This window comes from Plectropomus leopardus, chromosome 23, assembly GCF_026936395.1.
Source record: "Plectropomus leopardus strain MGB_pleo_1.0 chromosome 23, ASM2693639v1, whole genome shotgun sequence".
Classification (NCBI taxonomy): domain Eukaryota; kingdom Metazoa; phylum Chordata; class Actinopteri; order Perciformes; family Serranidae; genus Plectropomus; species Plectropomus leopardus.
The window spans coordinates 7,338,730-7,365,029 of record NC_142198.1 but is presented as its reverse complement, the minus strand read 5'-3'; the positions used below and the strand labels follow the sequence as shown (position 1 = coordinate 7,365,029).

The window sequence follows — 26,300 nt, the reverse complement described above, 5'->3', positions numbered from 1 at the left end:
AAAAGTTGCCAATTAATTTTCTGTGAATCGACTGATTGATTAAACAAATAATCGTTGCAGCTGTACTTGCATAAACTGTTTTATGACAAAACATCATATTTTATAAACTCCTGTGATTTTTATGCAAAAAATCCCAATCTGTAAAGTAAATGAAGCTTTCAGATGAATGTGGTTAATTAAGTATACTTGAGAAAATGTTTTAGTTATATTCCACCACTGCCTCAGAGCACAAACCGGCAACATTCATTATTAATTAATCCGTCAGCAAAGAATCTAAGTTATGGCAAAAATTAAAAACAGTACAATATGCCAGTCTGATGCTCCAAAAACACAGTGTGAGCGAGGTTGAGAGACAGAGAGAAAGAGGTGAGTAAAGAATGCGTGACGGCCCACGCGCACAGAGGGAGAGTGAAAGCACAATAAACAAAAAAAAAATGCCACTATGACAAGTGCCATAAACTCAAAACTCTGTTCAACACACTCTCAGCGCAAAGCAACACACAGCATCATTGCACAAATAAGGAACATGGCCCACAAACACAGCAACAGCGAATTAAGTAGTTTTCTTACCTTTTAGACGCAGCACTTTCAATTCGCTTATCCTTAGCTGCAAAGTCGCTCTCCAAAACTAGTCCGTTGCACGCGACGTCGGACAGTTATTTAGCCATGTCTTCTTCCTGAGGCAACAAGAGTTTTTATTTTGTAAATTCTTGCGTCACATTTTTCTTAATATCTCTGTCTTTATTTGACCCCACTGTAATATTTTTAAATATCCGCCATGATGACAGGAGCCGACAATTTCTCAGTCTCTTCATTAAGATACAAACAAAGAATACAGAGTACATAAAATACTTGCAACTTTAGCCTGTTGAAGCTGTTATGATCTGATATATTTGTATTTTATGCTTTAAAATTTTAGTTAAGAGACTACTGAGAAATAAATATGTATGACCACTATAACCTTGCTAAAATAACAAAGTTTAAAGTGGCCAAAGACTTTTGCACAGTGCTGTAAATAAAAATGTGCAAACTCCAAACAAGACGTCAGTCAAACTAAAGGCTTTTTTTTAAAATCAGCATATTATATATGCACATACATAGCACAGATTATTTTAATTTAAATATTTAATTTCTTCTTCTTCTTAGTATCTAACAATCTATTTTTATATTTAGTTTCGTGTCATATGTAATACGTTATGTGATATGTTCTGGTAAGGGACTGTTTGTTATTTATAAAAGGGGAGCGGGGTGGCGCAAAACAGGGAAGGCACCTCAAATATATATATATTTTTTTTCTTCTATGTTTTGTTTGACTTGGGGGGGAGAGACATTCAACTTTAAATGGTCATGTTTTGTATTTAAATATTCTTGGAGCCCCAAAGCCCTTGAGTGGGTTCGAAAGACATGTTTTCTTTAAAAATCTCCAAAATTACACCATTCATCATAGCAATAAAATGTGAAATATAGTTATTTATGGTGGAGGGAGGGTCATGCAGTTTCCCCCAGTCACTCAGGGAGGCTCAAGGAAAAATATTTGTAGCTGCAGGGAGGGTCATGATATAAAACAAAAACTGAAGTTGCACCCTAGTCACCCCTCTACTCCGATTAATAAAGTACAGTGCCTCATAAAGGATTTAAAAAAGTTTAAACAAAGCTCTTAACCATTTTCACAATGGTGTTTTTATTTTAATAACAATGATTAGTAGGCATTATAATGTTCCATTTACATTACAATAAATTGTGAGTATTGCTACATCCCAGGTTAGCCTGTGCTTCACTCCAGCCTATTTACCCATAAATAAAGGCCATAAAGACTCAAAACACACTGGAAGTTTCCCCCATAGGAAAGCACATGCAGTATTTCAGCACACACTCCAGCAGTTTGTTTTGATGCTTCACTACACCACAGCTTTAATATCTCAACGCAATAGTGCGAGAAAATAAATAAGAAATAACCCAAGTTTACAGACATGCTCCTCTATTGTTGAGCAAAGGTACAGGGCATGTGCTTATATGCAAACATGCCCACACCCACACATACAAACAAGAAATGTGTGGAGGGATTAGGTTAGTAGAGTGCGGGAGTGTTGCCTCCACTGAGTACTGAGTGATTAGGTTTAGAGTTTCAACCTTGGGGCAACAGTGGGCAGGGAACATAGTATAAGTATAAGTCTGTGTGTGTGTTGCCCGAGGCCACAAGTATTATTGTACCGAGGCTGGGTGTATTGTTTCAACCCTGAAGTGTTTCTGTACACAGCGATCTGTTGACCCCTACCTGAATGCTCTTAAAATTGTTTTCACCGCCAAAGCTTTGGAACACTTTCCCATAATCATCTGGAGAGAATGCATCATTTTGAGGGCAATTTCAGCAACAGGGAGGAGCAAGGACGCTCTTTTATAACACATGTTTTTCTCCTTTGCCCTCTTGTTGTTGTTGTTGTTGTTGTCATTAATTTTGTCTCTGTTACTAATGCCCATACCCACTGACAGCAATATTAGGACTATATAATGCATTAGCTCTACTGTCTCTTAACTTTGTTATCAAAAATAAAGATTATTACAGATTACCTCTTTCAGCTTTTGACTGTGTTGCCTATTCACAATAATGAAGTGGGTGATAAAAAGGCAGATAAATAACAATATTTTCTTGGCCACCATGGAGCAAAAACACAAAGTTTCCATGATTTAGTAATTTTTGCTTTAGATTTGTATTATGAATTACACTAAATAATGATAACGTTATGTGAATCAACCAAAAAATGTACAATTACCTTTTTTCTGTAGAATATGATGGCAGTTGAACTTGTTAGGTTCGCGCCTCCTCTCAGCAGGTGGTGGATCTTCCTATAGGCCAAAAAATCTAAACAAAACAGGTAAATAAGAGGTGTTTTACCTATGTTGTTAATTTATTTAGAATGCATGCATCTCATGAGCAAAAACGGTCTGTTTCCTGTGATAACAAAAATGCTTTTTGAAAAGAAACAAAGCATTTAGTAAATTTATTCGCTGTCCCGGAACGTCAAAAACAGACACAGGAGGATACCTAGCACATCATATGGAGATGTGAACACCATTTACCAAGCAGCAATATTTGACGAATTGGGATGAGAATTTGTCTGGCCAACATGCAGTTGTCACATGTTGCCGCTTTGTAGTGGACGTTCATGCCTACATATTACGTTTTAAGCATCTTACTGCGTCTGATGTTGACATGACGGCGCGACTGTGATGTCAAATGCACATGGTGGGATGACAAGGCTATGTTTAGATCATCAACAAACATACATGCTGGCACAGAGGATTAGGGTTAGAGGAAGGAGCCACATGGTAAGGTGTAAAAAAAAAAAAAAAAAAACTCCATCACATTCAGACGAGAAGCGAACACCTAACTCTGGCATGAAAGTCTGAGGTTTGTTAGACCCATCATCCGCCTCCCCCACCCACTCTATAAGCGCGATTTGTGCTCCTTATATTACGTCGTAACCAGCAGTGTTGCAATCTGATCTTGTTCTGCAGCGTATCATGAGCATGCAATGGCATATAATAACAACACGACCGGTTCTCTATCCGACTGCCCTCTCAGCTGCAGCTGTCCAAGGCATATCATGCAGATGCAAAAGGTGCCTTTTGGCGGTGGGATCATATGCCAAAAGCACTGTCAAGTATCGATATGTGCCGACTTCAGAATGAGAACTTTTTGTCTGATATTTATTTCTGTTGTTAGTTAGCTGTTCAGCCCTGTGACAGTGTGGCGACCTGTCCGGGGCATATCCAGCCTTTTACACAATGTCAGCTGGCATACGTGCCAGTTCCCCCACAACCGTGAACAATAGGTTTTTTGGATCATAAATGAATTAATAACGTTTGTTAGCAAAGATCTTTTTATTTATTTATTTTTTTATTTCTAATTCTTGTTTGTAATAAATACAGGAAATATAACACATAACACATTTTTGGGGGGGGTGGGCGTTGGATGTGCTATGTCCGACATTTCTCACAGCCCTTATTTTTAGATCTTTCATACCAAAAATGTTCTCTGAAAAAAGATAAATCATCGCTGTAAATTCAGTTGTGTTTCTACGGAGCAGAGACAATGGCCACCTCAGAGTCAAAGTAATCCCTTCCCTTCCAGTCTGCCCCAGAATACTCTCTTTTTTTCACTCACATAGTGCTATAGAGCTAATCTAATATTAGCTCTGCTCAATGGAGGTAGATAACCTTTGAGTCAGGGTACTTTTAAGTCTGCCATGGCCTGAACAGCTAATGGTGTATGTATAGTCTAAGCAAGCGGGCACAGAGAGCTTCATTGGCTACTTAATGGTGGCTGTTTAATCGAATTCTTTTCCCCCCTCTTAATTCCTTGTGTCTTCTTTATTGGTCATGTTTTTCAAAGGGAAGGATCCACTCAGTGCGTGGAGAAGAAGGCGGAGGTGGGAACCAGATGTACACTTCGAGTGAGTGTGTGTGTGTGTGTGTTTGTGTATGGGGCCCCATGGCTCAAAGGATAAGACATGGATAAGACAATGGTGTTTGCTGCTGGCACTAAAGGCTCATCATGGGCGGCCCCAGCTGACACACACAAACACAAACATATACACGCTGAGAAATACACACTCCAGCTGGGACGGTACCCAATGACAGGCACTAGGACTCACAGATGCCCAGGTGGCGCAGGAAACCCTGGAGCGATGCCCAGACTGGCATAGGAAAGACTGCCTACACACTTAAAAAGAAACACACACTCACACATATATAAGTGCGCGCATATACAGTTGCAACGGCATACACACACCTTTAAAGCTCATGTTCCCATGTACTGACACACACACAAAAGCACACCCTTGCTCACTCCCCACCTTCTCGCAATTAACACTGCTCCTATAGCTTGAGGCGCAGAGGAAATGAGGTTTTGGTTTTGTAACTGTGTGTGTGTGAGTGTGTGTGTGTGTGAGGGAGAGAGAGTTGTAAGAGGTAGAAGGATTAAGGAGGAGGTGGGTGGAGGGTTATGGTTGGCGAAGGAAATATAATGTGTGGCATGGAACTATGTACTCAGGGTACGGTAATGACTGTGCGCGAGAGGTGTGTGTGTGTCCGTGTATATGTGCCCCCGGATGTGCACATACCCGTGTGTGTGCATACGTGCGCCCACATTAAGTCGTTCCCACCCATTCCCTCTCTAAGTATCATGTTCAGAGGCTGCAGTTCATTCCTGTCTGTCTGATTGTGTTGTTGTGCAGTCATGGCTAATTACCTTGATAGTCTGTTGACAGCGCTGAGACAATTAAACAGCCAAATGGAAAACAGGAGGGGGAACTTGTCTGAAATGTCCTCTCTGAGAGTTGAACTAAGGAGTGATTCATCTCCAACATGTGTTTATAATAGGAAATCGTTTACAGGCAAAAGGGATGGAGTTTGTTTAGTAAATTGTAGGATGCCTGCTCCGATGTTAGCGTCAGAGTCAAAGCGATTACGGTTTTGTTTGTCTTGCTGTTAAGACTTCTCAGTGTATACATCTCGAGCTTGTGGAAGGACAATTTATTCAGCATTACCATGAACTCCTGTACGATCTTGGGTCATTTAATACATTATACCCTGTACAGCTGACCACCAGATGAGCAGATACAAGTGGAACAGCATCCTGTTTGCCTAACAATGACTAATATCCAAAATAAGAATAATTGTCAGAAGACTTAAATTAACTCAAAAACCAGTTTGCATTACATGGACTAACAAGCACAAGCAATTTGCTTTAGTATTTCAAGTATTTAGGAAATCACTCTGAGGCTTTCATTACAGAATGAAATTGCATGTCATTACATTGCACATCTGTTTCTCGTCATCTGTTTTGTGGTATTATAATCTGAACAATATTTGTTTGAATGTTGTGATCCATTTTTCATAGTTCTGCTATATATTGTTTACCTTTATTGTTGCCTTGCTGCTGGCATTGGTCTGTTGAATGGTCCAGGACCTTGATCAGCTGCGGCTTGCTGCCTGTTTTTTTTTTTTTTTTTTTAAATGACCTGCGTCAAATTCAGAAATATAGACTTGAACATGACATTTTTGTAATAAATTGCACTGCATTGCACAGATTAGTTTAAAACAGTGTCCCTTTTATCTCGAACAATAAGGCTACTGTTAGCTCTGCCATTGCACTCTTTAATTTGATGACTAGATGGCATTAATTTACCTACAAGGACTGATTACAAGTCAAAAAAAACAAACACATTTACCTCAGTAAACTTGGCGGCAAACCTGAAAAGACAGAAGATAAATACATTTTATAATATTGGCATACCAATAATCTACTGCAGTGTTAAATGTTAAACTGTTTAATAGTGTTGCATAGTCATTTTAAGAGAAAAACTTTCTTTTTACAAATGGACTTTTCTGGTCTAGAAAAACTGATTCTCTCTATGCATTTACTAATGTTTGACCCATAACACCTTACATTTTTTTCTATATCCCCCTCAATCAAAAATGTTTGTCAGCTCATGGTCTCAATTGAGATATCTTATCAACCACTGGATGTACAATATTTATGGTCCCAAGAACATGAATTCTATTTATTTTGGCAATACTCTGAGTTTTCATCTAGCACCACCGGCAAATCAAAGGAGTCACTTAACCAGTGAAATATCTCAACACACACTAGATTGATTTGGACAACTTGTTTTCATATGATTTGTAATGACTTTGGTAACCCCCTGAATTTTTGTTAAATGCCATCATCAGGTCAAAATGTTCCTTTAAGTCCAACACTTTGGTTTATGAAATTGTCACTGCAAAAATGCTAAATTCCAGGCTATTCAATGAAGGCTGCAGCAGGATCTTTGACCCCTTGGGTGCTTTGGGGTATGACACATGTTCAGTGTAACTGGAGATGCAATATTTGAGGGCTACAGCAGACGCCGCTAGAAATAAATGGATGGTGTCCACTCAGCTGCTCCTAAAGTGCTTTCTTTTTTGCCTCCTTGGGTGTGCCAGAGCTGTAAGAAAACCATTTGGGTAAGCTCGAATGGATGGCGGATGATATACAATAGAACATTTTCATATAACAAGCATTTATTTATAGCCTGGCCTTTTTAAATGCAGAGTTGTAATTCCATATTTTTAAGTTTTGTATAAATATAATAGTATAACATTCTGTCGACTGCAGAAGCCTCAGAGAAACGGATCAATCATCTCCACATTATGTGACATTGTGCCAGTTATTGAGCCTTTTGGCAGGTGCAAACCTGATTTCAGTGCGCATGACAACTGCAGACTCTACTGTTAAGGACCAACAAACATCAGAACTGGTTGCTTATTAGCAGCAGCGACAGTGCCACCAAACAGGAAATTTTAAGCCAAAACATAATCTTTCCTAACCATAACCAAGCAGTTATGATGCCTAACCACATGTATCCACTAAATAACAATATTACATGTCCTTAAACATCAGAAACATACAATGCCAACATTTATTCTAATGACTGGGCTGAGAAACTAAATCCGAAACATCAGCATGTTAGCACTGTTATTTTGAGCATGGGATTAGAGTGGGCATTGTGTGGCTTTCTAACCTTCCTTGTGACTAACTACACCCTCACAGAACTACTGCCTGGCTGTAGACATTTAGTCTTGTTTATTGTTGCCCTGTCTTTATTTATGCAAAGACACAACCCACACACCTCAGCTCTTTTTCAGACCACCATCTGAGAACTTTTTGGAAAAAAGAAACCTTGTCAGTTGTGACTGATCATAGTGCTTTAGCCAAATCTTATGATTATTTCACCAAACTATCTTTTAAAATATGAATCTACACTGCACCCCCAGGTTACATTACAGTCTTTACATAATCAGATTTGGGAGCCTGGCTTGTCTGAAACATCAAAAACCCATTTCTGCCATCTGCAGACTCCACATATAATCTTTAGCAGCCTGCCTGTAATAGAGAAACCTGCATATATATAAGGCAGGTCTGTCCCATAGGTGATAGCAGCATCCATTATGTACACACATTTCTTAGAATTGGAATTTGCATAAACATGATTAGGGAATTAAGAGGGTTAGGGGTTAGTGCTGCTGGGAGGCTGGGGGCTGGGAGGCAGGGTGCTGGGCTGAGAAGAGGTTTAAAGATGCATTATGGGATTTCTAACAATGATTTTGGAGGCATTTCTCCTGCATTTGATGCAGACGGAGAAAACTAAAAGAGGGGATGTCATGCAACAAACATCGTGAGCGGAATATAAATCCACAACAAAAGCCGTGAATGGTACTACATGTGTCGGCTGAACCGCCACTTCACTCTGGGGAGCAAATAATTTGCGGGTATGTACACGAAGGTTCTCGAAGGCTAATGGTTGCCTATGGAAAACAATCTCCGAACAACTTTGCTCCCAGCATTACAAGATCCAGGTTGAGTTTGCTCCTTTTGGAGGAATATTCTCAAACAATTCACCGCTCCAAAATACAATTCAACCTCCGAGCGCTGTGATGTGTAATCAGTCTTTGTGTCGAGAGCTCAGTCAACCCGCATCTCTAACTCAGTGAAATATGCCCGAGCAGGGCCGGCAGCAGGGCGAGCTTGGCACCAGAGTTGTCGCTGTAGACCGATTCCAGATTGGGTCTCTCGGGGTGCGGGTGGATGGGTGATGGTGGTGGGGGTAGGGGTACAGTTGGCAGGGTTGTTCACACACTTAGGGCCAGGCCTGAGGGTGTGTGTGTGCGCATGTGTGTGTGTCTGGCTCCTGGTGTGTGTTGGCAGGATGTGTGCTGGCAGCAGCCCCCGTCTGACACCACTACAGTTGGTCCCCTCTGGATATCCTTCGCACCCCCTGCTCTCCTGCTCCACAACCTGCCCTCCCTCCCTCCTCCTCTTTTCCGGGGAGGAGGCCTGGGTGCCTTCTTCTCACTTTTCTCCCCTTCCTCTTCCTCTGTCTCTTCCCCCTGATTCTGCATATAAGCTGATTTTTTTTTGTGACTAAAATATTTTCCTGTGGCCATAACTGGCATTTAAATGAAAAATTAATTCGGCAAAAATATAACCGAACAATAAAATAATGAAACATCGTCTGCACAGAAAATAAAACTTTATTGCTGGGTTTACAGGCTGTTTTCAGGCCGCTTTGGTCAGAGAGGAACTGCCATCATATTGCCAGTGGATGCCAATATATGATATAATAAAAAAGCAATAACTGCCTGATATAACTGCAGATCATATATCATCACATAACTACAGCCAAATTTGCACAACAAACTCATCCTCCCTGTTTTTTTTCCTGCTTGTGCACCAAAAACTTTCCATAAAACATCCTTGAAGCCAAATTTTCAACTGGAACAGATTTTTCTTTCAATATTACAAGTCTCCACACCAAGAAAAACCTCCTATCTCTGGTAGTTTTAATTTAATGAACTTTTTTTTTTATTTGATAAGCCTGCAGAATTAAGCTGATATAATACCATCAGTGGAAATTAAAAAGTGGAGATGCATTTTTACATGGCAACAGCAAGTTCCTCATCCCCCGTCGGCCCTCCCTCGCCTCTTTGTTCCCTCTCTGTTCCTCATCTGTTCTACATTCAGGACAGTAGTTGGCCTGCTTCTCTGAGTATTTTCTTTATTTACCATAGGAGACGGCTCCAGTTTTATGGAGATGGCGGACAGGGAGTTCTGTGTAGATCCGCCCCAGGCCAACAGGAATACATTTTGTTCCTTAGATGAGTGTGAGTAGGGGGAGGGCATGGAGAAAGAATAAGAGTGGGGGGATCTAGAACCACTAAAACTTCTCCCAGCACCAAACAGCACATCTGTGCAAAAGTGAAGTCAAAATTTACCGTGAAGACACATTCTTTCTTCTCTAAGTTGCTCCGGTGCTCCACCCCCTTGGAGCACTTACTTAGTCGCCCTCCCTCAAGACATCCCCCACCCTTGTCCCCTCCCTCTGTGCCTCTCTGTGGCAGATGGGCACTGTGTGTGACAGCAGGGTCATTGGGTCACATCCACATGGGGTCGAGCTCTCCTTTTGTGCATGTGTGTAATTTGACCTTTTGCATGCACACATGTATTTGTTATTTTCCATGTGTGTGTGTGCTGAAGTACATGTTTGCGTGCACACTTTTGGGCCTACTTTTTAGAGTTATTTTTATATTTTCATGTGTGTGTCAGTGTATCTGTGACAGGCACTGTGTGTTCATAGGGCATCCATGTACAAGAGAACTTGTGGGGGAAATGCTTTGTAACCCCCCGAAACGGTTTGTAACCTTAAGCAGCCCCTTTTAGCCTCGCCGCGCACACACATGCACACATGCACACATGCACCCCGCCGTGCCTCCAGTCTCAGACATGATATGCGTGACTGTGTCTGTGTGGCACAGTCACGCATGTTTTCACGAGTGTCTGAGCATGTGTGTGTCTGAGGGTAAGGGACATAGACTGCATGGATGGGAGTATTTATATGCATGAGTGTGTGTGACTGCGTGTGACTGTGTGTGTGTGTGTGTGTGTGTGTGTGTGAGTGCCATTGTGTATGAGACAGAAGCCTGAGGGCATGCTCATCAGCAGAGAGACATAGATTTGCATAATGAAATTCCCTCTATCGCACCGCCGCAGAGGACAAAATAAAACAAGACCCTTAACAAACCCTTTAAACACCTAGGTGAATACAACAAAAGTATACACACACACACACACACATACACACTCTTATCCTTTAGACTTTTGATTGTACCTCAAGCCTTGCAAAAAGCTTTGAAAGTTTGTCACTATAGGCACCATTGCTGTTGTTGTGCCTGTTTTGAGTGTGTCCCTTCTCTTCTGCAACAATAACAACAATGCTACTCTGCTTTGCACTTGTTCTCACCACAACTGTGTGTGAATAGCCTTTGTGCTTTGTGTGATTCTTTCATATATCAGACAATCAGGAGCAACCTTTCGTGGCTAGATTTGTCTAAAAAAAAAAAAGAAAAATCTCATCACTCTGACCTGGTCATTCAGTTGAAGAATCTGCTCTCGAATCATGCGAACACCCCAGTCATGTGTGTGTGTGTGTGTGTGTGTGTGTGTGTGTGTGTGTGTGTGTGTGTGTGTGTGTGTGTGTGTGTATGTGAGTGAGAGAGAGACAGTCTGTGCTTCCGTGCGCCACAGTGCTATCAGTGTATCTGTCAGGCGAAATGATAAAGGCAACCGGGGACCTGCACATGTGCACGCCTGGCAGACAGGAAATCTCCCATCACCACTGTTCTCTGCCTGAATGTAATGTGGTACACGCTTCAGCTGCAGAGAGGAGGAAGAGAGAGAGGAAGAGAGAGAGAGAGAGAGCGAGAGCGAGAGAGAGAGAGAGAGAAGGGGGAGGTGTGGTGGTGGTGGTGGGGGAGTGACTGGTCGATAGAGAAGGGGAGTTGAGGGTACACAAGGAGGCTGAGTGACGGAGAAAAAGGAGCAAGAGAGAGTTGTTGTGAACGCTAATCATTTTTCCTCCAAAGGACACCAGCAGCTGTGGCGTGTAATGCAGAGGGGTGAGGAGAGAATGGGGGAGACAGGGATGCCGTGAAAGCATCAGGGAAGAAAAGCATCCTTTGGCTATTACACAGCGAACCTAAAGGGAGAAGACGTGTGTGTGCGTGTAGCGAGGGAGGGAGGGGGTGCTGGATCTATACAGAGACCACCTGTTTCATCAGAGGAAAAAACAAAAACATAGATCGAGCATGTCGGCAAACAAGGGCAGGAGCAGCCGAGGATTTCACACGTCTTAAGGATGTTATTCCTCTCTGTGCTTATAGACACCATTTAACTACTGCTGGCAGAAGGTCTGTTCAACGAGGCCTTCCACACACACGCTCAGCTGGCATTCTCCAACCCCATAAAAACAGTGCTTTTCCAAAAACGCTCTCCACAGTGCATACATTCACATGTGTGTATGGGGGGGGGGGTGTCCAATTGAAAACACTCACGTGTGGCTGTAAACTTTCGCAGACGTGATAAAGCCCTTCTGTGTAGCTACCACTTTAAGCCACGTTTCTGTCACCTCCAATTGCCTCAGCAATCGCTCATTTTGTTTGTCAATGAAGCCAATCACAAGGTCTCAAAGCAGTGACCCAGGAAGCACTATTAGGCCGCGTTCAAACCAACATTAACTCTGCGTTAAAAAGTGCCCTTATTTATCTTAATGAGGCCACTGGGTTCAAGCAGCAGGGGTGCCAATGTACACGATAGGACACATTTCTGGTAGATTACTTTCTAATGCGAACACAGTATTTCTACTGTTTACCTAGTGAAATATAAAATGATTGCCATCGTGATTGATTGTAAAATCCTTTCTGGAAATACTATAAACCGCTGTGCTGTGTTTGGCAGTTGATAAGCCTTCAAAAACTCATGAATCTATTACTCAAACTGGCCTGAATCAGATTTCTTCGTCTTGCCAGTTACAGAAACAACATGCCCTACACAGCGCTATTAGAAGCAGGCTTTTAAACACATTTCATTGTGAATGCCAGATTAACCTGGGTTAACGTGTAATATTTTAAATAATAAATTCATACAGGTCTAATGTCAAAAAATTAAGATCTGACAAGGTGTAAACATCTATTGTGTCTTGTTACGGAAAGAAAAATGGGCGATTACAGTCAGAGGTGTCAGAGTGAAGGTCTGCCAGATTAAACTGTGCTCCTATTGTTAGGTTTTGAGGAGATCTGAGTGTAGTGGAGATAGCCAGAACTGTATGTCACAGTGTAGGTCAACAATAAAATCATTCAATAAATGCCTCAAATCACCTCAGATAATATGAAAAGTGACTGCATTGAAACATATTACTCATTACCTAATAGATTCAGTGCTCCACTCAGGTACACTGAGGCTACTTAGAAGCCAGACTCTGATTTAATAGTTTGACAGACTGAGGAACAAAAGAATTTCTCAACCTGTTCAACTGAGCCTGTGGGACTCTTAATCTCCTGTGTGATGGCGCAAGCTGATATTCTTCAAATAACGTGAGAGGGATCTGACGTATCCATGTAGGCAAGAGTAGTGACATTGGCTCTAGGGTGAGGGTAAAAATGTCAGGGTACGCCAGTCAGAGGAAGAGTAAAGCAGAATAAAGTCATTCATTTGCTAAATGTGAATTCGAGACCTACTTAAGGCCCAAAAACAAAATTTAAAATGACTTGTTTTTAAGCTTATAAAGGCCTTTACAAAATGAATGGTAAATGAACCTGCACTTGTATAGCACCTTTCTAGACCTTTCTAGACCTTTCTGACCCCTCAAAGCACTTTTACTTTTACTTTCATTCATACATTCACTCACTGGTCGCTGAGACTACTTTATAAGGTTCAATCTGCTACCCAGTAACCTTTTCTCAAACTCACATTAGTTTGACGTTCCGTATCTTTCCCAAAAATAATTTAACACAGGAGCAGGAGCTGGGAATTGAACCGCCAATCTTCCATTAAGTGGACGACCCACTCTACCTCCTGAGCCACAGCTGCCCTCAAAAAGCAATATCCATATCTTAATTTCATACCATTCTTGTGTGTGTAATTCAGCAGGAGGTCAGTGAGCTCAGAAGGACTATAAGCCCCAAATTGCAGAAGCTCGGTGAACTGGATTGTGTGCAACTTTTATTGAATTGATTTTTAAACAGGGTAAACAGTTCCCTTCAAGGAGCTGTATGCAACATTCAGAGCATATCTAAGATTCAGAGTCTTGGGCGGGGTTGTCTGCACTTGGTTCTCAAAATGAAGGTGGCTGAGCTGGCCAGCAGCTAATAGCACCAACACACTGTATTAACACAGTGCAGAGAGGCAGCAATTAGCTAGCCAACATGAATCACATGCACTAATATGTACACACAGCCAGACCATATACCACAACAAAAAACAGAGAAGCTCAGATTACCACACACACACACACACAATAGGGAGCATGACATAATTCTTTGCCCAACACTCCACTATATCTTTACATAGCTGTTTGCTGCTACATTAATGCTTTGGATGCCGCATCCTGCTAATTTAATACACCTATGTTTTTAATGTGAATGCTATCCATTTATAAAAGATGAATGGTAGTGTGGATGTATATATTCATGCCTGGTCCTTCATGTCTCTGAAAGTATGCATGTCACTTTGCAATACGTCCTGGATGTACTCTATAAAATGTATGCTCTTGTGTGCCCTGCATGTAATTTGCTCAAGGAGCTGTGCGTGCATAATGTGTCTGGTAACATGCATGTATAAGCATGTGCTCGCATGTGTTTAGTGCGTGTGCAAATGCGTGGGTATAGGTGCGTCTGTAATTATGTAAGTACTTTGTACTTAAGTGTCTGTGTAATGTGTTCATGTTTTTGCATAATGCATTTGATAGCACAACAGCATTATTCTCTTGCTTTAACTCTAAAGCATGTGTGTTCATTCTGACATGTCTGCAGGTGTTTAGTGTGTAAGTATGCATAAGTGCTTTGCTGAGGCGTGTGTGCATATGTTTGCTTATTGTGTGCAAAAATGGGCCCTATGTATGTATGTGCAATACACACATGCACATAACTGCATGTGCACGTTTATAGAACATACATGAAATTCCATGTTTTTCCATCATCAAAGGGATACATGTGTGTATGTGTGTGTGTGCATATAATAAACTGTGCCTTTGAGATGTTTTATTTCAGTGGTTTTTTTAATGTCTCTCTCCCCCATTTAGAGACACTGGAGTGTTTTTTGACCCCCCATCCATCTCATCCCATCAACGCTGCCCCCATCCCAGAGATAAAATCTCTACCCAGCAGCCAAACTTCTTAACCTGCACCACTTCACGAAACTCTTCTCCCGCTATTACCAACCACTTACCACACCTCACACACCAGCTAGAAAATCAATACTTTCACTCTGTGTGTGTATGTGTGTATGTGTGTGTGTGTGTGTGTGTGTGTGTGTGTGTGTGTGTGTGTGTGTGCGTGTGTGCGCGTGCGTGGTGGGGGGGGCTTGCCGTCCTCCCCAGTTTGCTTTCAAAGCAAAACACCCTATCATTGAACCCCTGTTACACACACACACACACACACACACACACAAAGTCTCCACTCCACTACCAACACCCCCACTCTCTTCCGCCCCTGCAACTGTTCAAACACTCACACACACTCGCACACCCTCACACCCGCATCTTTGAAACAAAGCGCGATGAACACCTTTGTCTGCAGCCAGCTGCGCCGTGTGTAGTCTGCAATGTGCGGAGTTTGAACGCAGGGCACGAACACACAACCATCACAACTATACACACACACACACAGACACGCACACACACACACACACACACACACACACACACACACACACACACACACAGACACACACAGATAAACTTAATGAGGACTTGGTGAATGTAAAGCGCAAACCGTACTGATGTCATTGGTACAGTGAGGAGGAGGGCCCCTTTGGTATGCTGGCCACACACACTCACACACACACATGTCCCGATACTGGGCCTTGTGTTCTGTTTCCTTTGGCAACGGAAGTTCAGTATTTAAGAGTGCTGCTAGACAAAACAAATACCCTTCTGCACTCCTCTATTTCTCGCTCCCTCTCTCCAATCATTCTCCCTCTCTCTCTTACCCCCCGTCACCCCGTCTCCCTCATGTCTCTGTATGTCTTTCTCTATCTCATCATCTTTCGCCTTCATAGTCCTCTCATCTAGTTTCAATCTCCATCATTTGTCTTCCTCCTTTCCCCCCCTTCCTGTCTTTCCTCCTCTCTCTTATGCCCTCTCTCTGCCCGGTTCGCACACTAACACGGCTCAGTGCCTCCCTGGACACACACCATTCTCCATGCTTATTGTTCCCCCTGACAGCTTTTGTAGTAGGGAGAAAAAGCGACCTCTCCCCTCCTCCCTCCTCTCTCCATCGCCCAAATTCACCAACTCCCCCCTCCTCCTCTCCTCCCTGCCTGCCTTCACCCCTCTACTCCCCTTTACCATAGGCACCACTGATCCACACACACACACATTCCACAAGCGTAAAAGGTCAAAGGGTGCAGCTGCCTCAATAAAGAGATGGGGGAGGGAGGAAAGGGGGGAGAGATGGAGAGGGAGGCGGGTGACTCATTCACTTTCCTCCCTTTCTGCAGTGGGCAGAAAGAGCATCAGGGGTTGGGGGGTATTTTTTGGGGGGGGGGTTGAGGCCGGAGGGGAGGCTGGCTCGTTTTTTGGCTCGTTTCGCAGCGTTTTTAATAGCAGTTGTTGTACCTCTTTCTCACACTCTGTTTACTCTCTTTGGCTGCAGCAGATGTAAACACAAACGGTTGGTTACAGCTATTTACCAGAGAGGATCCTTGGCCGTGTCTGCTTTGTATTTATGGCCACTAACATGCTGGATCTGCTGCTGGCTAATGGACAAAAGCCTCTGCTGCTGGGCGTGTTTTGGAGCTGAACTGATTTGTGGGGCTTAAATTGGCCTTTTCATGTAATATCAGATGGCAGACGGTCATGTCACCCACCTCTGATTTTTTGATGAAGATTTCTATTTGACTGCAACTGCTTGAGCCAGCTGCAAAACCTGCAATTCCTACGATGACTTCATCCCCTAAATACAGGAGTGATATCCACCCTGTGGCTTAGCCGTAGGTCCTTTTCATGGCAGATATCTTGACACATCACAGTAGAAAACGCACATGTGTAAATAATCAAATTAATGATGGCTAAATTCAGTTTAGCTGCCTTGGTTTCATGGTCCTGGCAACGTGCATGCTGGCTCACTGTCACACAGTCACACAGTCACACTGTCACACAGTCATGGCTTACTGGGACACGCGGAAAGAACAGAGCCATCGTAAATGTGATTAGAAACACCTGTGCTTTTCCTACTGCGACAAGTCAAAATGTCTGCTGTGGAAAAAGACCTATTGCACTACTGAGTCATTCTGATTCAGCATTTATCCCTCTCCTGCCCCATCCTCGTTATGTTCATAAATATTGTGTCATTAGTAATGTTTTGAATAAAAGTATTTAGACCAAAAGAGTTTTATATTCTGTAATACTCTGAGTGATGAGACTTCATATCGATTTTTAGTTTCAAGCGGGACAAAAACAACAACCTTCTGGGTGAAAGTCCTGTGCTTGTTTGACTCATTCATTTACCTGATCCCCTTCTGACGCAGACTTTAGCTGTGTTACAAACCACTAAGTCACTCACTCACTCACTCTTCTCTTTGCATTGTGTATTAAATAGTGAACTATGTAGGGAATAACTAAACGAAATTTCAGACACTACGCTGGAATTTTCTTCCTTCGGAAATACACAACAGCATTGCCTTGTGGTATACAGGAGTAAACTGTAGGTTACATCATATGTACACTCAAATTTACGTTGCATTGTGGGTATTTTATAGTGCACTATATTGTGGATGAATTTAACAGACAGTTCAATTCAATTCCATCTCAAATAACTATATTTACACTGGCATTCACACTGGCCTCCAACCACCACAACTGCAGCCAAATAAACAAACTTTCCTGCAGGTAAATGTTGTGTGACAGAAATTTATAAAATAACACGGCCTACCTTCTAAAAGAATGGATGGCAAAGTTCTTAAAATCAGACTTTTCACCCCCATGGGATCTTCTTCGGGTGGCACATCACAACATCACCCTCAGTGCTCTCCTGGCATCTCCAAGGTGTCTGCATCAGTGGCTAATTACAAATCAGACCCCTCCCCCAGCACAGGGCATCATCTCCGTCCCTCCAATGTCTTCCTATAAAGCTGCTCTACCACAGTACAAGACTTATTGTAACATTAAACTACAACCAAAAAGGAAAAGAGAACTAATATTTAGGTGATGCTAAGGTGCACATCATTTGGGACTGTGTTTGTCCTGCGATCTTGCAGAGGCCTTTTTTATTTAATAAAAATCACTTTAATTTCCCTACCGGGACACATAATGTGTTTTAAAATGACACAATAAACTAAAACACACTAAACTGCCACGCTCTCACAATGATTGATATCTTTAATACCAAAAAACACAGAGGGATGCTACTGAAGGTAAAATATATCTGATTTAATATCTTTTAAAACACCTGGCTGTGGATCACAGCAGTTGTCCAAGTACTTTAAGTTCCAAAATCAGGGAATGAGCCAGAGAACTGTGAAGAGCGAAGAGACTGACATTATGAATAAAATTCTACTCTCATGGACTGCTACTACCTGCAAAAGCTAATGGGAGGCTGCCACAGCACAAGTGGTGTGAAATCCTTCTTGATGGATTGAAAAGTGTCTTTAGGGATCCAAAAGCTCGCCTTCTTGAGCATCTCAAAGGGTGTGGTGCTAACCAGGATGACTTTGGCATGATCACATTTAGACTTGACTGAGTGAAAATTAAATCAGATTTCCTTTGAACAGGATTCGCTTTGAACTCTGCCCAGGCATCATTTAGAGAAAGGTCTCATGACACAATTTGATCGTGGAAATGTGTGCAGGTAGAAATCCGCCTCCCTGTGGTTAGTCCTAAACTTTGAACTTAACATGAAAAACTTCCCGGCTCTTCATGCAACCTCTCATCTCGTTATGCACACACTTCCTCGCGGCAATGATGATGCATTAAAGACTTGAAATAGGTGTGACATGCACCAATTGGTATGATGAAAACTGTTCTGTATCTTGCATGTTGCGCACTTCTTTGCAAAACAGAGCAGGCCTTTTATTGCTAATTAGTTTGGCTTTACAGTACATGAAGTTCCAGCACATTCCTACCGAATTCCTGAGATACTTGAAATGAAGCACAGATACAGAGGATGATTCTGGTGAGGAAGTTCTGTCTTTTCTTCCTCCTCGGGAGGGAGGTCAGAAGTCAGGCTCTGCTATACAACACTGGTAGAGAATCACACCCAGAATGCTTTGCGAGGGCTATCTGCATATTTTTTGCGCTTCACTTGCTTGAACTATAAGTGGAGATTTTTCATCTCAGTCTTAGAAATGTATGCAAATCAAGTTGTGGCACAAACAAGCCCGAGAAGACAAGCGCTGCTCATCCAAAAAGCCCCCCTTCATCACCAATCGCAAGAGCAAATTGCGTGCTTCAGCTGTTAAGACTAATCCAGCAAGTCTGGCACCCGAACACACTAAAGCCCCTACGTAACTGGAGCTTTTTCTGTTCTGATTTGAGATTCTGAGATGGAAAACCCTTTCCAATGCTGCTACAGCTATTTCTGGTGTAGGTTCACAATGACAAGAGTGACTCAGAATGGTGAAACTGCACAAGGGATTTTATGCCATTTTTACAAAAATCTGGGCGGGAAATACAAAAATATGGGTAAGCATTGCAGTGTTTGAGAACTGTCAGCAACCTTGACTCTTCATTATCTCACCTAAAAATACTTAGATGTTTAAATTTACTAAAGGACTGTACATTATTTATCAAAGTAGGGGGATATGATTTTTTTTTTTTTTTAATGTCATGACCCTTCCACAGCTACAAATATCTTTCCTTGAGCCTCCCTACACAATGGCGAGTAATTGCATAACCCTCCCACCACCATAAATAACCACATCATTTAAAGCTATGAGAAAGGGTGTGATTTTGGATATCTTTGAAGAAAACATGCCTTTCAAACCCTCTTGCAGGTTTTGGAGCACTGAGGGTATTTATAAAAAAAAAAAAAAAAGGATGACATCATCCACATAAAGTGATATTCGATGTTCTGAGTCCCTACTAAGATAAAGAAAGAAAGATAAATAAAGATGTAGAGTCTCTAAGAGCTCCATTGCTAATACAAACAGCAAAGGGAAGAGCGAGCCCTTAATGTGTAGATCTGCGCAATTATATTTTTTTTTTAAATAAATAGAATTTTGACCATTTAAAGTGTATTGTCCCTCCCCTAAGCCAGTCAAAGAACTTACCCAGTGCATAAAAAAATATGATTATTAAATTACTTGGAGTACCCTGTATTGTACCTCCTCCCATTCCCATAAATAATGAACATTTTGTTATAATTTTTGTGTTTTCCTCCAATACTTCTATAATGAGAGATGTTATTTTTTTAATCCTCTATATTGAAGAGGTTAATATTGTACTTTAAAAAAAAATCGGACAGCAAATTTACCTGACAGAGTCAGAGCTTAATAAGTAAAACATACAATACGCTTTCACAGTATAAAAAATTGCGAGTGTAGGCAGTATGACAGACAGAATTGTGCTGGCTCCTAAGGAATTTCCATTTTAATAAAATATTCCCCAATAGCTGCTTTATGGTAATGCACAGTTAGTAAAACAAATGTTTATTTTTGCACTTTAAATCTCTAACTGCGCTCAATTCGCCGTGATTGTTTCATCATCACTTGACTGGCAGTGCCTTGGGCTTTGTGTCCCTTCACATAAATTTCCTCCTTTGAAAGAGTACAACAGCAGCGCCGTATAGAGCTGTTAGACCAACTACGAGCTGGAATACTTCTCTCAGGTTCGTGCAATAGTCATGTAACACTGTGAAAGAAAGTCTTCACAATGGATGCAAATACATCTATACTGTCTGATTTGGTCATTTCGTGTGTTTTCTTTCCTTTCACAATGACTCAGGGCTGCCGTGTCTTGCTCAAGGACACTTTAGCAGGGTATATGTTTGTGAACAAAGAACCCACAATCCTTCAGCTGTGGCGTTCCTTAACCACAGACCACCCTGATGCCAGTAACACAGCCTCTTTGTCAGAAAGCATATGCTTCAGTTTCACAATGAACTTGACATCTAAGAAGATTTTTTTTAATAAGTGAGGTTCCTGGTAAACTGGCAGGCAGATGAAACAATAGAAGGGTGTTTTGGAAATAAACTTCACTCGTGACACACCCACTCACCAGTATGTAGGGTTTGTTTTGCTGGGTTAGATTGGAATGTCTCTGAGAATGCGGTTTATGTAAAGTCTGCTTGAGTTTGTTTATCTGCTCTGGATGTCTGTGTATGAGTGTGGAATGTATTTGTGTACAATATCTGGCTGTGCTGGAGTCGTGTATTGTTCTCGTGTGTGAGTGTGTGCGTGTAGGAGAAAGTGATGCCTGGAAAAGTACTTTCACAGTGTAATCACTTACAATACCTGGATGAAATAGAATTAGTGAGATGATCTTCCAATTTAAGGTTTAATAACCAGATTACTTTCAGAGTTATCATTTGAAATCTCCACATGACCAGCTAAAATAAATTCATCCCACTGCAAAAAACCTTATGAAGTGCTATCACCTTGTATAACTACCACAAACAGTACCCTTAGGCTACATAAACTTTTTTATATTATCACTACTTTTAAGCATTTAGCCTATACATACTTCTCAGTTGGTCCCATTTCCCTATTTGGAAAGTTGTTCATCTGACTGCAGTATGTTCATGAGCTTTAAGTCGTAATGTGGAAACAACGTGACCCCTTTAATATCCGACTGAATATTCATGTTGCTATTGAATTATGGTGTGACAGTTTGGAGCTTTATTTAAGTAGCCTTACTTTTTCCCAGACTTGTTGCTGCTCCAGTACGTTCCCTAAAACCACTAAAATGTTTTGTTATCAGTGTTAATAGCAAATATTTTTTCGAACTAATCTAGGTCACTTGAGTTGGACAACTAACAGTTAAAACCTGATAGCGCATTACAAAGACCATGCGCAAAAATCAATATGCCATACATTAATTGATGAAAAAGGTTCTTAACATAAACCAAAAATCTACTTTAATCTGCTAGGTTTTTCCTGGAAGCAATATTTTTGCATACTTTCTGAGTTGTTCCTCCTTGAGGGGGCACTTATGTGAATTTCCTCAGTGGGAAACATGATTTTTTTCCAATTATTCTGACAATGTATGAATGCAGGGAAATTTACCAATTTACCATATGCTATGCCTAAATGCTACGCCAGATTACAATGACAGGCAGATTTATAGCTGAAAATTCATAGTAATATTTGTAGACAGAAGAGGGCTTCTCATTTTTACGACTGGTTATTTTTTCTATCAGTTGCTTGCAGATTTTATCAGCTGTAGCTAGCTTGCTAATTAATACCAACCCAGAATTGGTTGACAACCCAGACTCCGGAGAAATGTGGAAAGCTATATTTTAGGACTTTTTTCTATTGTGACTTGTTACCCCACTGTAACATTAGCTACTTATAAGCTAATTAGCCTTTGTAAATAACACTACCACAGTGTGTTACAGCTATAGCTGGTGAGTTAGTTAGCTGGAAATGCTAATGTTTACAGTTTACTTTGGAGCAGACCAGCTCGTAGTTGAATTCATCTCCCAAACTTTTGCTGTTATGTCTTTAGAGTGCACTGCTTCAACATGTGAATAAATCCAAAGCAGGCCTGCTGTGTGTAGTTATAGTTGCTAAGCTTTGATTGGACAAGTCCTGGGGAAGGTTAGCGAACAATTCAATTTGATGTGATTATCCTCAAGACCAGAACAATATGCCTTATGTTATGTCTTATTATTCAAATGCAAAGAAAGAGAAAAAACTAGGCCTAAATGCAGTCAGGAATAATGATGAGATCTTTCTAAAGCAGCTGAGGATCAAATTTAGAGGCAAAGCTTTTTAATTGAACACAACCTACTTTGTTTATTTCCTGCGGCTTGAGTTGTGTGCATAATGTTGCGTGTGTATATGTGTGTGTGTGTGTGTGGTAGAGGGGGGTGGGGGACTTTGGGGGGAGTTGTTTGCGTGACAAGCAGAGGCATTACAGAACTTTTACTTGTCTCAAACAAGGAGGGCTGCAGTGGCGCAATCCACTCAGGAATATTAACAAGTTAATCATCTGAAATTAATGCCGTTATATCCTCAAGCCAAACACATAATGTACAACATGTCCCCCCACCCCCCTACTGTGCAACCAAGCTATTTTCTAACCGTTTTCCCATCCCTCCCTTTTCACTCTCCATCAGCTCTGCATTTGCAGATCGCAGCTGCACTTGTCATCAGGCCTGTTATTAACTGCAACATTTTTCTCACTTGGAGATGGAGGGAAAGGTACAAAAAAAGAGAGAATCAGGGAGGGAGAGCAGTAAGGAGAAAAAAAAGACAAAAGACGAGTGAGAGACAGGTGGTGAAAGAGGAGAGAGACTGAATTAGACGGAGAGCAGAGAATGGTGGAGGGAGCGAGGGAAGGCAATGAGAGCAATCTTGAGGCAGAGAGAAATAGCTGCCAGCATCAGTACTGTAAAATCGTGGATTTTCTACGATAATTCCTCCTCTGCTGAGGTTTAATTACCCTCTGCCAGAGCTATCTGTCCGCCTCCAGGTCTGGCCACACACTAAAGGCCTTTGCATCCAATCAAACAGCTTGACCTTTTAACCCTTCATCTCTTCTCCAATCATGACATGACATTTCAGGTCTGTCAGGTGCCAGCCTTGCCTGCACTCTGGGCTGCTCTCCTCCTCGGGGTGTTAAAGCGCTACACTACATTAATCACAGTGACATTGTAATCACAGCAGTTTTACCCTGATTCAGTATGCAGATTCCTGGGTATATTTCTTTGATTTAGAGCGTTGTCTGCCTCCCTCCCCACTTCTCCCTTACTCTCCGCTTATCCTTGACCTTCGCTCATTCCCATGGTAACTGCGTCTTACTCGAGGATTGTTTCGCTGGTAAGTCAAGTGGGCCAATCCTTAGGTTTTAAGTTGCGCATCAGTGCCGAAGCTTTTCAAAATCTAATTTAGGGGATTATCTCTCTATTGATTTCACTTAAAACTGATTCTTTTCTCTTTCCATCCTTCTGCTGCTGTGATAAAGTATCAGGGAAGGAAGCAGCGTGTGTGTTTCTGTGTGTGCGACGTATCAAGCTTCCCTTCCTCCACGGAGTTGAAGAGGAGGCTCAGCCGTCTCACTTGGCAAAGCACAGAGAGCACGCAAGATTGCGCGTGTTCGTCTTTGTGTGCCGCCGCGTGTGTCGTTCCAACTTTTTGGCGCCTATCTGCATCTGTCTGTGGGTGTTCATGCGGCACGCACACACACGCGCTCGGCTATCATCCTCCATGGCATTAATATTCATCTGTGTGTGCATTGAGCAGAACAGATTAGCAGGAGTAATGATGAGCATGTAATGATAAGGGGACCACAGCAGTCCCGATAGTCTAAACAGGCCTCCTTTAAACCCGACTGGAAAGAAGCAAGCAAACTCATTACGGCTTAACAGCCATTAGATTAGCATTAGTTCCTCTTTGAGGGGAATATTGCTGCTGGTTTCCATGGATTAGCAACAGTGGTGAGCCATTCAAGGAACATCATCACTACTGGTTTGGTATTACAGTTAGCGATTTATTGGCAGCTACCAGCTATGTCCTAATTCTATCCAGCTAGGTCTGAAGTTTGTGCAGATTACAATACACACCAACCATCCAGGTACTCTACAGGTAAAACTAATCGACTACTGATACTCTGGTCTTTTGTCCTGAGTATAGGAAAGCTGTGGCGATATCACTGGGATACAAATGAACCTAATAACATCACATAAGATTATTATGGACTGTTTAAGTAGTCTTAAACTACAAATAATATACTTGCAATGTAGGGGCCCTAGAAGTATAAGGGCTTTGCATATTATGAACATTTTGATAAATTGTACAATATATTTTGCATCACTTTGAAGACCGAGACCAGTTCTCCATGCACGTTAATATAAAAGGCAATCAGAATTGACACCAACAAACCAGGACACCACCGTCGTCATCACAGATGACATCAATGGATTTACTGAGTCATAAATCACCCCACAACCAGATTCCATGGATTACCAGAACCATGGAGGATGCCATAAATGCAAGCACTGCAGCTGGTCTGGAAACATGGACAATTACAAAGCAGCTGCCAACAGTGTAAGACGAACAGTAAGCAAGGCACAAACTTAGGGGAGTAAGTGAAATTACAACTCGATAAAAGGCAATCCCAGAAGCATGCGACAAGGTCTAAGAACTCTAAGAAATGACGGATTACAAGTGTCGATGCAGCAACAGCAAGTGAGCTAAATAACTTTCATGATCGTTTTGAGGCCATCAGCAGTCAACAATCAAAAACAGCTGAAACAGTGGTTAATGCACTCTTCACACCTATCTTCCATTCTAAAAACAATGTCAGGGAGGCTTTCAAGCATGTGAAGACCAAGAAAGCACCAGGACCAAACAGTACCAGTATGTGCAGACCAACTATAGCCGGTGTTCACAATGATATTCAACATGTCCCTGGCTAACTCTGTTATACCCATGTGCTTTAAGACATCAACCATCAGTGCTGTGCCCAAAAAACATGACCAGTGCCTGAATGAATGGTACTCACCTCTGTAGTGATGAGGTACTTTGAACAGCTGATTGGGGATTACATCTGCTCCTCACTGACCACAACACTGGAACCTCTATAGTTTTGCCTATCACCAAAATGATCAACAGAAGACGCCAAAGCTTGGGCTTCCACCTGAAAGATGATAATTTGAAACAAACAGCATTCAAGCATTTATCTGACTTTCTTTGTCAGTCAGTGTACTTCTGGGGACATTTCAGGTCCCCAGATTTAGGTGCAGACCCAGGGTGAGTCTGAGTGTGATGGAGGCAGCTACTTGAATCAGCTGTTTATATACTTAAAAGAGAGGTAACCAGTTATATTCTGCCTTTTTTAGAAGTAGTAAATTTACAGCTCATAGCAACTTGAGATACAGTCTCTGGGTTTTGGTTGATATCCAGTGTTAGCAATAATATTGCACATTTACAACCTGTCATTAGCGTACTTAACACGCATGAGCTTGGAGAGCGAACTTAGCTTGTTATATAAGCCTATGCAAATGTCTCTGTCAACATCCCGCTGAAGCCAGGTCAAACTCTCAAAATCTTTATGAAAAAAGAGAAACAAATAGTCCAGTATTTGTAATAAACAGCCAAACCTCATTTAAATGACATAATTTGTCGTCAGGTACAGGTCTCGCCATAGCACACATCTTCCACACCAACCTGTCTCAACTGGACAAGACAGGAAGCTATGCAAGATTGTTGTTTATTGACCACAGTAAAAGGAACTGGCAAGATTACACATTACTGGAACTGTGCCTTATTTAATAAAATGTGAAATAAAAATTACAATGGATTGATTGATAAAAGCAATTCCAATTACATTAATTTCAAATTAATTTCAAAATTTACGAAAAAAGTGGAAAAGTGCATCCTGTTGTGTTAAGCCCTGCACCTCTACACAGGTGTTACTGTTGCTGATTAGACCCCAGCTCAGGCTGAAGTTGAGTGGATCTATGCAGAGTTTTATGCAATGTCACCAGGGGAGTAATCATTATTTCAGAAGTGGGGTGGGGATGGGTTGTTCAGGAATAAGCCAATT

The 26,300-nt window shown here is 41.7% G+C and overlaps 1 protein-coding gene across 2 annotated transcripts in view; it reads right to left on the bottom strand.

Moving 5' to 3' along the window:
• serpinh2 (serine (or cysteine) peptidase inhibitor, clade H, member 2) overlaps positions 1 to 26,300 on the bottom strand; it is a 161,412-nt gene that overhangs the window by 134,169 nt on the left and 943 nt on the right. Inside the window, exons 2-4 of one of the 2 annotated variants that reach the window (XM_088073904.1) lie at positions 25,257 to 25,391; positions 2,772 to 2,860; positions 571 to 677 (exon numbers count right to left, since the gene is read on the bottom strand). The gene's annotated coding sequence lies outside the window, so the exon portion shown is untranslated. Of the gene's footprint in view, positions 1 to 570; positions 678 to 2,771; positions 2,861 to 5,922; positions 5,966 to 25,256; positions 25,392 to 26,300 lie in introns of those variants that run through there. The other variant, XM_042512405.2, reaches the window with a different exon arrangement.